This window comes from Triticum aestivum, chromosome 2A, assembly GCF_018294505.1.
Source record: "Triticum aestivum cultivar Chinese Spring chromosome 2A, IWGSC CS RefSeq v2.1, whole genome shotgun sequence".
Classification (NCBI taxonomy): Eukaryota; Viridiplantae; Streptophyta; class Magnoliopsida; order Poales; family Poaceae; genus Triticum; species Triticum aestivum.
In genome coordinates, this window is record NC_057797.1 from 754,300,677 (window position 1) to 754,312,188 (window position 11,512).

The 11,512-nt window shown below is 49.6% G+C and overlaps 2 pseudogenes; one reads left to right on the forward strand and one right to left on the reverse strand.

Annotated features, from left to right (window-relative positions):
- Nucleotides 1–411: 411 nt before the first annotated feature.
- On the reverse strand, nt 412–2,121 carry LOC123192006 (uncharacterized; annotated as a pseudogene).
- A 3,697-nt stretch (nt 2,122–5,818) lies between these two features.
- LOC123192007 (pentatricopeptide repeat-containing protein At2g34400-like) lies at nt 5,819–10,676 on the forward strand (annotated as a pseudogene).
- The last annotated feature ends 836 nt before the right edge of the window (nt 10,677–11,512 follow it).

Consider the following 11,512-nt stretch of genomic DNA (forward strand, 5'->3'; position numbering starts at 1 on the left):
AGTACAAAGTTGGGTCATCTATTTTGGAACGGAGGGAGTAGAAGACACCTAATTACTACTCCCTCCGTTCTAAATTACTCGTCGTGGTTTTAGTTCAAATTTAAACTAAAACCACGACGAGTAATTTGAAACGGAGGGAGTAGATGGCAATGGAGAGGTACAAGTATTGAATAGACATTTAATTTTCTTATTTGGTCTGCGTCCTGCCTTGTTCAATTGTGCATCTAGTGCTCTGCTCTGCCTATGTTCACCATTTTCTAACATAACTAACATTTCATGTCCCTCAGGTTGATATTAAATTTGTCTAACTTCTATTACTAGCATAAGCATGTGGACAGCCTGTCTTTGATAAATTTGGCAGGGAACATGGAAACAAGGCCAAGAGTGAGACCTTACCGTTACACATCAGAATTAGATGGCCGCTCCATCAAATAGACTGCAAGTAAAATCATGGTTCGCTAGCTCTATTTTGTCTGCCTTGACAACAATACTTAGTTGAAGGGGTGCAAAGCTCCGATCAGGACCATAGAAATGAGGAAAGTAGTTACGACCATCAGTTGCCTCATAAATCAAGCCATCTGCAATCTACGATACACAAGAATAGTAAATTGTACATGTAATGTCTTCGCACCAATAGGTGGCAATTTATCCATATGTCCTAACAACCATAGTAAATATAGATTTAAAGATACAAAAAATTGGTAATTTCCTCAATAGCTACAATAAACTGCTAGGAGAAGAAATAAAATGGGTGTTGAAAGATTAATACCTTGGCAGTGTCAATTTGTAGCAGGTATAGATCATTTTGCCCACGGAAATAATTCTTTAGCGTCATCTTCACCTACACCAAGTCAAGGAAGGATAAATGCATATGATTCATATCTTCTGAAAAAAGAAAAAAAACTCTAGGTCAAGTCATACCAACGAAAGAACAGGGATGATATGCACAATTTAAAATTTGATATAGTCTCCTGAAACAGGCAGAACATTGATTCAAAGTAGAAGTCAGTGCCCAACTTAACATGTTGCAGTTCAAGAAAGTGAATGGGAATGTGTATCATGTGAATAAGTAAAAACGTCTCAAAACTAGTGTAGTAAGAGCATATTGCAGAGTATGTGCATAAACATGTTTGTCCCTTTTCACGAAAACACAGCCTAAGAGCGCATCATTTTCGATTTTAATTTCTGAATAGAATAAATTTGCTGAATTTGATTTTCTTTTGGTATAATATGTTGTAATATGCGTGTTCTTTTCAATAGCATTGATCTACATCTCGTTCCATGAATCATTCTTCAATAGCTTGCTCGGTAGTACCAACCTAAATAAACTGAAAGATTCAACCAGAAGTAACAGACATTTAGTATTTGATTACTGGGAATAATCAGAGCAACGAAATCCATGGCCATGCCCTACGTCCAAATCAAGCAGGCCCGTATGGCAGGCAGGTGCAGCCTGTGCGATGGCACAGGGCCCCTAAAATTTTGGGGCCCCAAAACATATCTTAAATGGCAATAAATAGTATTAGTCAAGGGAATATCCAAGCAACACTTCATTTCCTGTAAAACATTCCAAGTACCAACGCTAGCCAGTTCCAAATTCTAATGCAAGTCACTACAGAAACACAAGTGCACGCCTTTCTCTTGACCTCTCTGTCGACTTAAATAACTACTCCGTCCCACAATATAAAACATTTTTGTAAGCTATAAATCACCGCTAAGGGATTATTATTGGGAAGATTATGTTTATAGTATGCTAAATATATAATAAATCATCCTTCTGTCCCAAAATATAAGACATTTTAGCAAGCTATGTTAGTTTACAAAACGTCTTATATTATTAGACGGAGGGAGTATTTTTCTATCTAAAGGGCCTCATTTCGTGCTATTTTGCACCGGGCCTCTGAATTCTCAGGTACGACCCTGAAATCAAGCAATACAGGGAGAAATCTACTGACAAATCTGACAGAATCTGACAAATCGAGAGATCTGGAGGGAGGGCGGTACCTGACCGTGGAAGCAGCCGGTGGAGCGGTCGAGGTCGCCCCGGCGGTGCGCTGAAGCTCCGCCCAATCATCCACTCGCTGAGGTGTACACAAACGCTGGCGGCGGCGGCAGCGCCATCGCGGTGGCCCGCTAACAACTGTGCTGTCAAAAGTGCAATGAGCTTGGTAAACGACAAGTGGGCCGTAAGGCCAACTCGACCGCGCGACCCCAAACGGACGTCCGTTTTGTCCGGATTCTGTCCGTTTGGTAGCGATTTGGGGTCGTGTTCGGGCGTGTCCTGGGATGCAGTGGCCGTGCGCCCAACGCGCGGACGCATCCTTTTGCCCTATCCTGTCCGTCAGGGCCAAAAATGCCCAAATTTTCATGAAAACTAGTTTACAACCCAAATATTTGTCTGAAAATTAAAATATTTTTACAACCCAATTGAAATTGTCTTTAATAAAATATTTTTACAACCAAATCGAAATTGTCTTGACTAAACATAAAATGGACCAATACATCTATTGGTTGCCAATGTGATCCCACACGTGCTCAACCAAGTCATTTTGAAGATTCAAACGAGATTGCCAATCACGCATCTCACGATGGAATTGAGAAAAGTGTTCAAATGTGGCTGGGTCTTGGTGCAGGGGCTCAATATTTTCACCTTGATAGTCGAATCCTTGGCCGAAGATACTCTCATCACGCTCGTCCTCGACGATCATGTTGTGCATGATCACACAAGCAGTCATCACCTCCCAAAGCTTCCTTTCATCCCATGACAGTGCAGGGTTTCGAACGATACCCCACTGGGATTGAAGCACACCAAAAGCATGTTTCACATCCTTTCTAACACTCTCTTGCATTTGGGCAAATCTCTTTCTCTTCTCACCTTGGGGTTTCGAGATTGTCTTCACAAAAGTTGACCACTGAGGATATATATCATCTGCTAGATAGTATCCCTTGTTGCAATGGTGGCCGTTGATCTCAAAGTTGACAGGTGGGGAGTGGCCTTCTGCAAGCCTCGCGAAGACTGGAGAACGCTGCAGCACGTTGATATCATTGTGAGAACCTGCCATGCGGAAGAAAGAATGTCATATCCAAAGATCCTGTGATGCCACCGCTTCCACGCCTTGACATGCCCTTTGTACTGGCCCTGCCAAGCAAATGGACAGTTCTTCCACTCCCAGTGCATACAATCTATGCTGCCAAGCATGTCTGGAAAGCCTCTAGCTGCGTTGGTCGCCAACAATCTTTCTGTATCAGCGGCAGTTGGCTGCCTCAAGTACTCTGGGCCAAACACCTCGATCACAGCCTGGCTAAACTTGTACATTGACATCAGACATGTTGTCTCACTCATACGCACATACTCATCCACCAGATCGCCTGGAATTCCATATGCAAGCATGCGGATGGCCGCGGTGCATTTCTGGTAAGAGGAGAATCCAAGCTTGCCAAGGGCATCCGTCTTGCACTCGAAGTATGAGTCATGAGCAACCACTCCCTCTCGGATACGATTGAACACATGCCTTGCCATTCGAAAACGGCGACGGAATTTATCCGGCTTGAAGAGCGGGGTGTTGGCAAAGTAATCGGCATAGAGCAGGGCGTGCCCTCTCTCCCTGTTGTGGTTCAGGTTGGGAGCACGGCCAGGGAGTGACCCCCTGTACCGAGGAAGCTGCCGTTGAATGTGGCCGTGAACGACCAGTGCAGCCACCACAATATCTTCATCATCCGATGACGAATCGTCCGATGATCAAAGAAAGTGATGGAAGAAAAACTCGTCTCCACTGTCCATACCTTTGTGGGCAAAATGCCGAACACCTTGCGGGCATGGTAGCGAAGAGGCCGCGATGATCACCTCGACGCAGCAGGGGTGGTTGCCGGCCGGCTACTGGCCGTTGTGGAGCTCTCGTCGGGAGCTGCCGAGGACGCCGTGCTGCGTCGCCGGCGGTCCTGTCCCCTCTGCGGCCGGCAAAGACGTCGACGGCCAAACCTCCGATCGACGGCCAAAACTACGGCCACAGCACGGGCGTGGTGGCGGCCATGTCGAGAAATGGTTTGGTAGGGACGGCCGGAGGCTGCGCGGTGAGGAGGCGGCCGGAGAATAGCGGCGGCGCCGACGGCGGGATGGGGCGAGAGAGAGAGAGAGAGAGGGTGGAAGCGTTGAAAGCGGAGGGACTGCTAGTGTCTCCGATAGGCGGGCCGGGAGGACAAGGCGTGCGTCCAAGCCGTCCGCGCGCGTCCATTTCACCCCAAACCGAGCGCAAGTTTAGGCCGAGGATGGGTTGAAAACGGACGGAATCCAGACATTTGTCCGTTTGAGGCCGTGCGCTGGGCTGCGCTATTCGTCCATTTTACCCAAACGGACGGGGGCGGACAGGATAGGATCGCGCGGTGGAGTTGGCCTAAGCTGAAGCGAAGGAATACCAAAGGAACGTCACCGGCGATGCCCACGGCTTCCTCCGCGGCCGCGCCGTCGTTCTCCTCCGCCATCCCCTGCTCAACTCCCACCCCGCTCCCACCGCCTTCTCCTTCAACGACGCCCTGCGCTTCTTCGCCGCCTCCACCTCTCCCTTCTAATGCTCTGCTCCGCGCTTCGCCCTCCGCCCCGGTGCCTACACTCTCCCTTTTATTCTCCTGGCCGCAGCCCGGTGCCCCTTCGCAGTCTTCAGAAGCTGGGGCTGCAGAGCCACGACCACACTGTCCATTCCCTCGTCACCATGTACTCCAACCTCGGCTGTCCCCGCGCCGATCGCAAGGTGTTCGACGGAATTCCCCAATGGGACATTGTCTCTTGGAACTCCATCATAAAAGCGTAGTATGAGCGGGCTTGGATGACAGTATTGTTCTGTGCAAAGGTTGCCGAGCATGCCGTGTTGGTAGGTGGTTGGAGGACTAGGTGAAATGTGCGGGCATTGAGAGCATCTCCAACAGGCGCCCAACGCGCCGCGTGGTAAAAACGGATTTGATGCGCGCCCATCGCCTGGATTGGCGCGCGCACAGCGTTTGCTTCAGCAGCCGTGCTGAAAAGCCGCGCGCGCAGCTTCAGCAGGCGCGGTAAAATGCAGCGCGCGTTCATTCTACAATATTTTTTAAATTAAAATTACATAGATAAAAAAATGATACAAAGATATTTTACATCAGTGCAACTACTACGGCATAGATAAATAGATAGTTCGACATACATAGATAGATAGATACTACTACGGTATAGATAGATAGATAGAAACTACTACGGCATACATAGATAGAAAACTACTCCAAGTCGCTATCATCACCATCATCACTCTCGTCGGTGTCGTCCGAGGTTGAGAGCCATATGTCGTGCCAACGTTCATCGTCCGAGGTGAAGAATGACCTACCATCCGCGGAGACGATGCCGCACTGCTCGTTCACCACTGCCTTCCGTTGACGCCGGTCCGCCCGTTTCTAACGGCGCCTTGCCGTCCTCTCCGCCCAGTAGGCACGCTCGGCGTCGACGTCCTCTGGGTGGCGACGGCGCCACTCCGCCATGGCTCGCTCGTCCTCTTCGGCGACGAGGAGACGACGCTGCCGCCGAGAGTGGTCGGCACGGTCCATGTCCGTGATGAGACGCGGCGGAGGGGCGAGGCACTGCGCCTCCTTGCGCGTGAAGACGTCCCGGAAATTCATCTGCAACCGGGGCCTCTCCAAGCGCCACGCCGCTGCGTTGTACGCGCGGGCCGCCTCGCGCGCGCTCCGGAACGTCCCGAGGCCGAGCCGGACGTCGCCGGACCGTATCTCGGTGGAGTACCTGCCGTTGGGGCGCTCGCGGACGCCGCGAAAGCCCGAAGCACCCCGGCAGCGCGGCGGCATGGTGGCGCGGTGGTGGCGCAGAAAGCGGCGAAGCGGCGAGGTTGCGAGAAGGAGGGCGCGTGGCGAAGCGCGGGACTTTATAGGCGCGCGTGAAGCGGCGCGCCAAATCTACCGCGCCGCGTGCCGCTTTCTCCCCCGCGCGCGCAAACGCTTCCCGCGTGCGGTAACTTCCCGCCACCGCTGGAGCGCGCGGAACCAATCAGCGCGCGCGAAAAACTGTTTTTACCGCGCGGGCGCGCGTTTTGCTGCGCGTGTTGGAGATGCTCTGAGGTGTGGGGTTGCTCGTTGGCTCAGCTATCGTTGGGATGTACGAGAAGCGCGGAGAGACGGCGGAGTCTCGGAGAGTGTTCGATAGCATCACCGACTGGATACCGTGGCTTGGAATGCTATGATCACCGGGTATGTATCGATGGACCCACTTAGGTTCTCATTTCGAAATACTGTCTGATGAATGTAAGTACTTTTATCTTATGTGGCCTGATCATTTGTGTATGGTGTGTATGATGATGCAGGTACGTATAACGTCATGTCAAAGGGAGCCATTTCCTTGTTTCACAGCATGCAACAAGCAGGGGCGCGTCCAGATAAGATAACCCTGGTTGGGCTGCTCTCGGTCTATGCTGCAGTTGGAGCTCTGGAGCTAGGCACTGAACTCGACAGCTATGCCTCGAAAAGAGGCCTGTACAGCAATGTATACATTGGGACTGCTTTGGTGGATATGGACTTGGAAGTGTGGAATTCTCACCAGAGCCATACAAGTGTTTGGGAAATTGCCGTGCAAGAATGAAGCCTCATGGAACACCTTGATTTGTGGTCTCGCCTTTACTGGGCGAGGCCATGAAGCTATTCGGCAGTTTGAACTGATGAGAAATGAGGAAGGGCTCCGGCCAGATGAGATCACTTTCATAGGAGTACTTTTTGCTTGTCTGCAACTCTGCATGTAGGGTTACTGAAAGACGGCTGGCGTTGGTTCAATTCCCTGACAACTGAGTTCCAAATCTTTCCCAAGGTCGAGCACTACTCCTGCATGGTTGATTTATTGGTACGTGCCGGACATTTACAAGAAGCATGGGATTTCATTGAGAAGATCCCTGGTAAGGCAGATGCGGTGATGTTGAGGGTTTTGCTCGCCACTTGTCGGAAATGTATAAATGTTGAGGTTGGCGCTAGGGTCATCAACAGGATAATGCTGCTGGAGCCCCCAAACTCGTGGAACTACGTGGTTTCATCCAAGATATATGCAATCTCAGATAGATTGGAATTGCATGACCCTGCATGGATGAGAGCGCTGATAAGAGAGAGGGGTGTGAGCAAAGTTCCAGGTTGCAGCTGGATTGAGGTTAGGGGCAGAGTTCTTGAATTCTATGCAGGGGATGAACCACAACATGGTGTGGAAGATATGTATCAACTCCTCAACATGCTTGTTGATGAGCTAAGACTGGTCGATGGTCCAAATCTTGATCTGGTTTAACACAAAACCAGATGCAGTTCAACTTCAGTATTGTAGTCTTACTGAAATTTGTTTTCTGGATTGGTATTCATGTCAAGAAGGCTGCCATGTGTGAAAGAAAGTAGGTGATTGTTGTTTTTTCTCAGAGCAGCGTGCTAAGTCATCTGCAAAGATTGGATGCTTGAGTTGTGTCTATTAAAATACCTAATTCAGTTGTAGCTATTAGCTACCCTTGAAACTTTCAACAATTCGGCAATGGGCTCAGTTAATTTTGCAAGCTGTCAGAAATGCTAGATTACCGTGAATATCGGAAAACCGTACTTCCTAAAGAGTATCATATAAATTTTCATTATATCATTTCCTGGCTGAACATATTCAGGAGTCTAGTCTAAAGGAAAATGAATTGGCACCTGCCTAATGTTGGAGTTTTTAGAAAAATAGCATCTCTGGAGTGGAGATGGGATCCAGAGGAGCTACGTCCATTCCAAGTCAGCATTAGTGTAGGTTTTTTGGGGGTAAATTCTTATGGGTTACTGTTTATTTTCCTCCTAATTCTCCGTGTCGATTGTAAATTTATCTTTTATAGTTGTTGCAGAGGTCAGAGTTGGGACTCAAGATGACAACGGGGACAAAACCTGTTGGGTTTTGCTTGCCCGTCCTCGTCCCCGTGACAAAAGTCCAAGCCTATCCCTGTCCCCATCCCCATATAGGGGGCAGTTTTTTGCCCATCCCTGCCTCGTCGGGTTTTTTGTACCCGCAGGGAACCCGTCTCCGCAAGGGATATAAGCAAAAACAGTTTCATCTTTTAAAGTTGTTATAGAGGTCAGGAGCTGGGACATTCTAAATGCCAGTATCATCTTGAATTGGTGACTATGAACAATCAATTTTTTGAAGAATGGATCAAGGCAAAACTCTTTCATTAAATTACTTTGAGGGGCAAATGAAAGAATTAAGGTATAATTTTGGGGTATATCCTACACTATATGTTCATTTCCCACTAACAATCCTATACGAGTATCTTATATTTAACTGCAAAACAATATGTCTTTCCCCTGAGGCGGCGGCGCCGCGCCGCCCCCGGGGAGTCCCCGTCCACATCGCCCTCAGCCCTCCCCCTCCATCGCCTCCCACTACCACTGTTGTCGCTGAGGACTCCGCGGGGCGAAGCCCCTGTGGTGAGGCGGCAGCGGCGGTGCAGTCCTCGGCCGGCTGGTAACGTATGGGGGCAGCGGCATCCATCTCCCTCCTCCAACTGCAGTGCGCAGCGGGTTGGCGGTGGCCAGGAGATCTCCGGCGGCCGTTGGCGGATGAGATTTTGGCTGCGATGAGATCTGATCTGGGCCCGAGGGGTTTAGATCGAGATCCACTGCGGCCGCATGTCACCTCAACAACGGCAAGAGGAGATCCCCCTGGGTAATCTTCGCGGCACGAGGACGTCCGGGTCTCTTGGCCCGGGCATGGTGGTGGTGGCTGCCTTCTCCACCCAAGGCGGTTGCCCAGGCTGGTAGTGACGGATCTTGGATCCCACTATTAGCACCGGCGGCGCGTTGGGGAGACATAGTTGCTGGTGAAAACTGAGCCGACTCCGGTCATGGCAGGAGATGGCGGCGTCTACGTCGTTACCTTGATGAAGGCATCGTCAAGCAACTATCGTCAACCTGCTCGTGCCGCTCCGGGAGAAATCCTAAGATCACTGGATCGGACGATAGTGGCGCTGCAGTGTCGTGTTTCCTATTGGGGGCATCGTTTGTGGAGCAGCACCGGATGGAAGAGGCGTGAGGTGGTGTGGCGTGCCTTCTCTCGCGTCGACAATGGCGGGTCTCGGCGGCATGGATCAGCGGGGTCTCACTGGTGGGCATGTGATGATGGACGAGCGTAGGATGATGGTGTTGTCTGGCGTCATTGGTGGCGTCGACGGCAGCTAGACCGGGCAAGGTAGATGCAGCAGTACATCACTGAAGATGGATTGATGGCAGGTGGCTGCGGCGGCCTCATACCCGACAAGCGTCCTGGTTGAGAAGTGCGCCGTACTGGTGGGTGCCCCATACCCGGCAGGCGTCCTGGTTAGGACCTGAGGTCTTAGATGTTAGGTTTGGATGCGAGGTCTGTTTGGTATGAGGCCCAGACTATCAGCATCCCTACATCAACTTTATAGGAGTAGCGACAGATGTTGCCTAAGACGGTGACTTTAGTTTTACTGATGTATGACTTTGTAAGGTCTTGTGTGAATAATTAATAAAGTGGCTTCATGCATCGTGTAGATGAAGAGGTGGGGTCCTCCTCCTTTTCAAAAAAAAAAAAACAAACAGTACGTCCATACCATCTACCACTGTATGGCTAACGATTTCTAGAGATCTATAGACTCATCGTAGCGGCAAGCCCTGCGCTTGCTCAATCAGTTCCTGTCCTCATTCGTGCCAACCGCTTGGGGCCAAAGGCGGCGCAGGGCCCCTCGGCAGCATGGTGAGCAGGAGCGGTGCGTACTTGTCAACAATGGCCTGGTCCTTCACATCGTCGGCCGGCCGCAGCGGACGCGTGGCAGAGGCTTCTCGCAGGGTGACGACCAGGAGAATCAGCACGAGGCATGTGGCCACGCGGCTGCTTCGGTCGCTGGGAGAAGAAGAAGCCATTGTTGGCGAGCGAGCGACGACGAGGAGAGGATCGATGCAGGGAACTTGCAGTGAGCTGAGGCCTGAGCAACGAGAGATCTTTCCTGGAGAAGAAAGGGAGATGGTCTGGTTTTTGTGTTCATCTGCGTTGGGTGTGGAGCTATTTATAGTGATGGGAGTTGGAGGTGAGTGTTGAGTGGAAGGGGTCAAACGGGGAGGCTGAGCGAGGTGGAACGGAAGGGGTTGGGAATGTTCTCAGAACAGAGGATTACTCTGCTTCTTTTGCTCTGGTCCATCTGTGGGGTGTGGACCTATTTATAGTGGTGGGGTTTGAGGTGAGTGTTGGGTGGAAGGGGTCAAGCGAGGTGGAAGTGGCCCGGAATCTTCTCATGATCTAATCAGTTCTTTCTGTTGACCTGGCTGTAGAACAGAGGAAGACTCTGCTTCTTCTGCTCTGGTGGAAATTTGGACTTGAGAGCAGGGGGCTGCCTTCATTTGAGCCGGCGCCAACGTGGAAAAGATGGGTTGTTCTACAGTGGGATCCATATAAACTTGTGCAAGTAGTTGTTTATGTTTTGGTGGAGGATATGTATCAACTCCTCGACATGCTTGTTGATGAGATGAGACTGGAGAGATATGCTCCAAATCTTGATCTGGTTTTTTTAACACAAAGACAGATGCCGATCAACTCTAGTATTGCAGCCTTACTGAAATCTGCTTTCTGGATTGGAGAAAGAAGATCTAAGAGGGACCTATGGAGAATGTGGTATTCATGTCATGGAGGCTGTCATGCGTGAAGAAAGGAGGAGGCTGTTGTTTTTTCTCACAGGAGTAGAAACATCAGCTGAAATGCTGAATATAAATGTCGGGTGTCCAAGACGGAACATTGCTTTGCATTCCTTCTCTATGGCTGGATACCATGATCGTGTAAGTTTGGTTGGAAGCGTTGAACCCTTTGGTCTCGGGCCGCATGTTTATATATATTGGCAATGCCTTGGAGTACAAGAGAAGATCGAAGAGAGATCGATCTCAGGAAGTTCGGTACATGAGATAATGCGAGAAGGGAGAAAAGGAGATACAGACATATTGCAATTTGAATGAAAATTATCTCTATCCTATACGTATTCTAACACTCCCCCTTAATCTAAACCTCATGAGCTTCGGCCAATGTTGAGATTGTACTTGAACTCATCCAACCTCCTCATAGTAAGAGGCTTTGTGAAGCCATCGGCAAGTTGATCTCCAATAGGAATAAACTGAATGTCGAGAAGCTTTCTAGCTACTCTTTCTTTGACAAAGTGGAAATCAACTTCAATATGCTTTGTGCGTGCATGGAAAACAGGGTTAGCTGACAAATAAGTTGCACCAATATTATCACACCATAGTCTGGCAGCTTTTGGAGTCTTAATTCCAAGCTCATAAAGTAGTGTTTGTATCCACATTACTTCAGCTGTAGCATTCGCCAAAGCTTTGTATTCGGCCTCTGTGCTCGATCTAGAAACTGTAGCCTGCTTTCTTGCACTCCATGATACAAGATTGGATCCCAGAAAAACAACAAATCCACCAGTAGACCTTCTATCATCAATACATCCTGCCCAGTCTGCATCAGAATAGGCAGTAACAAGCATAGAAG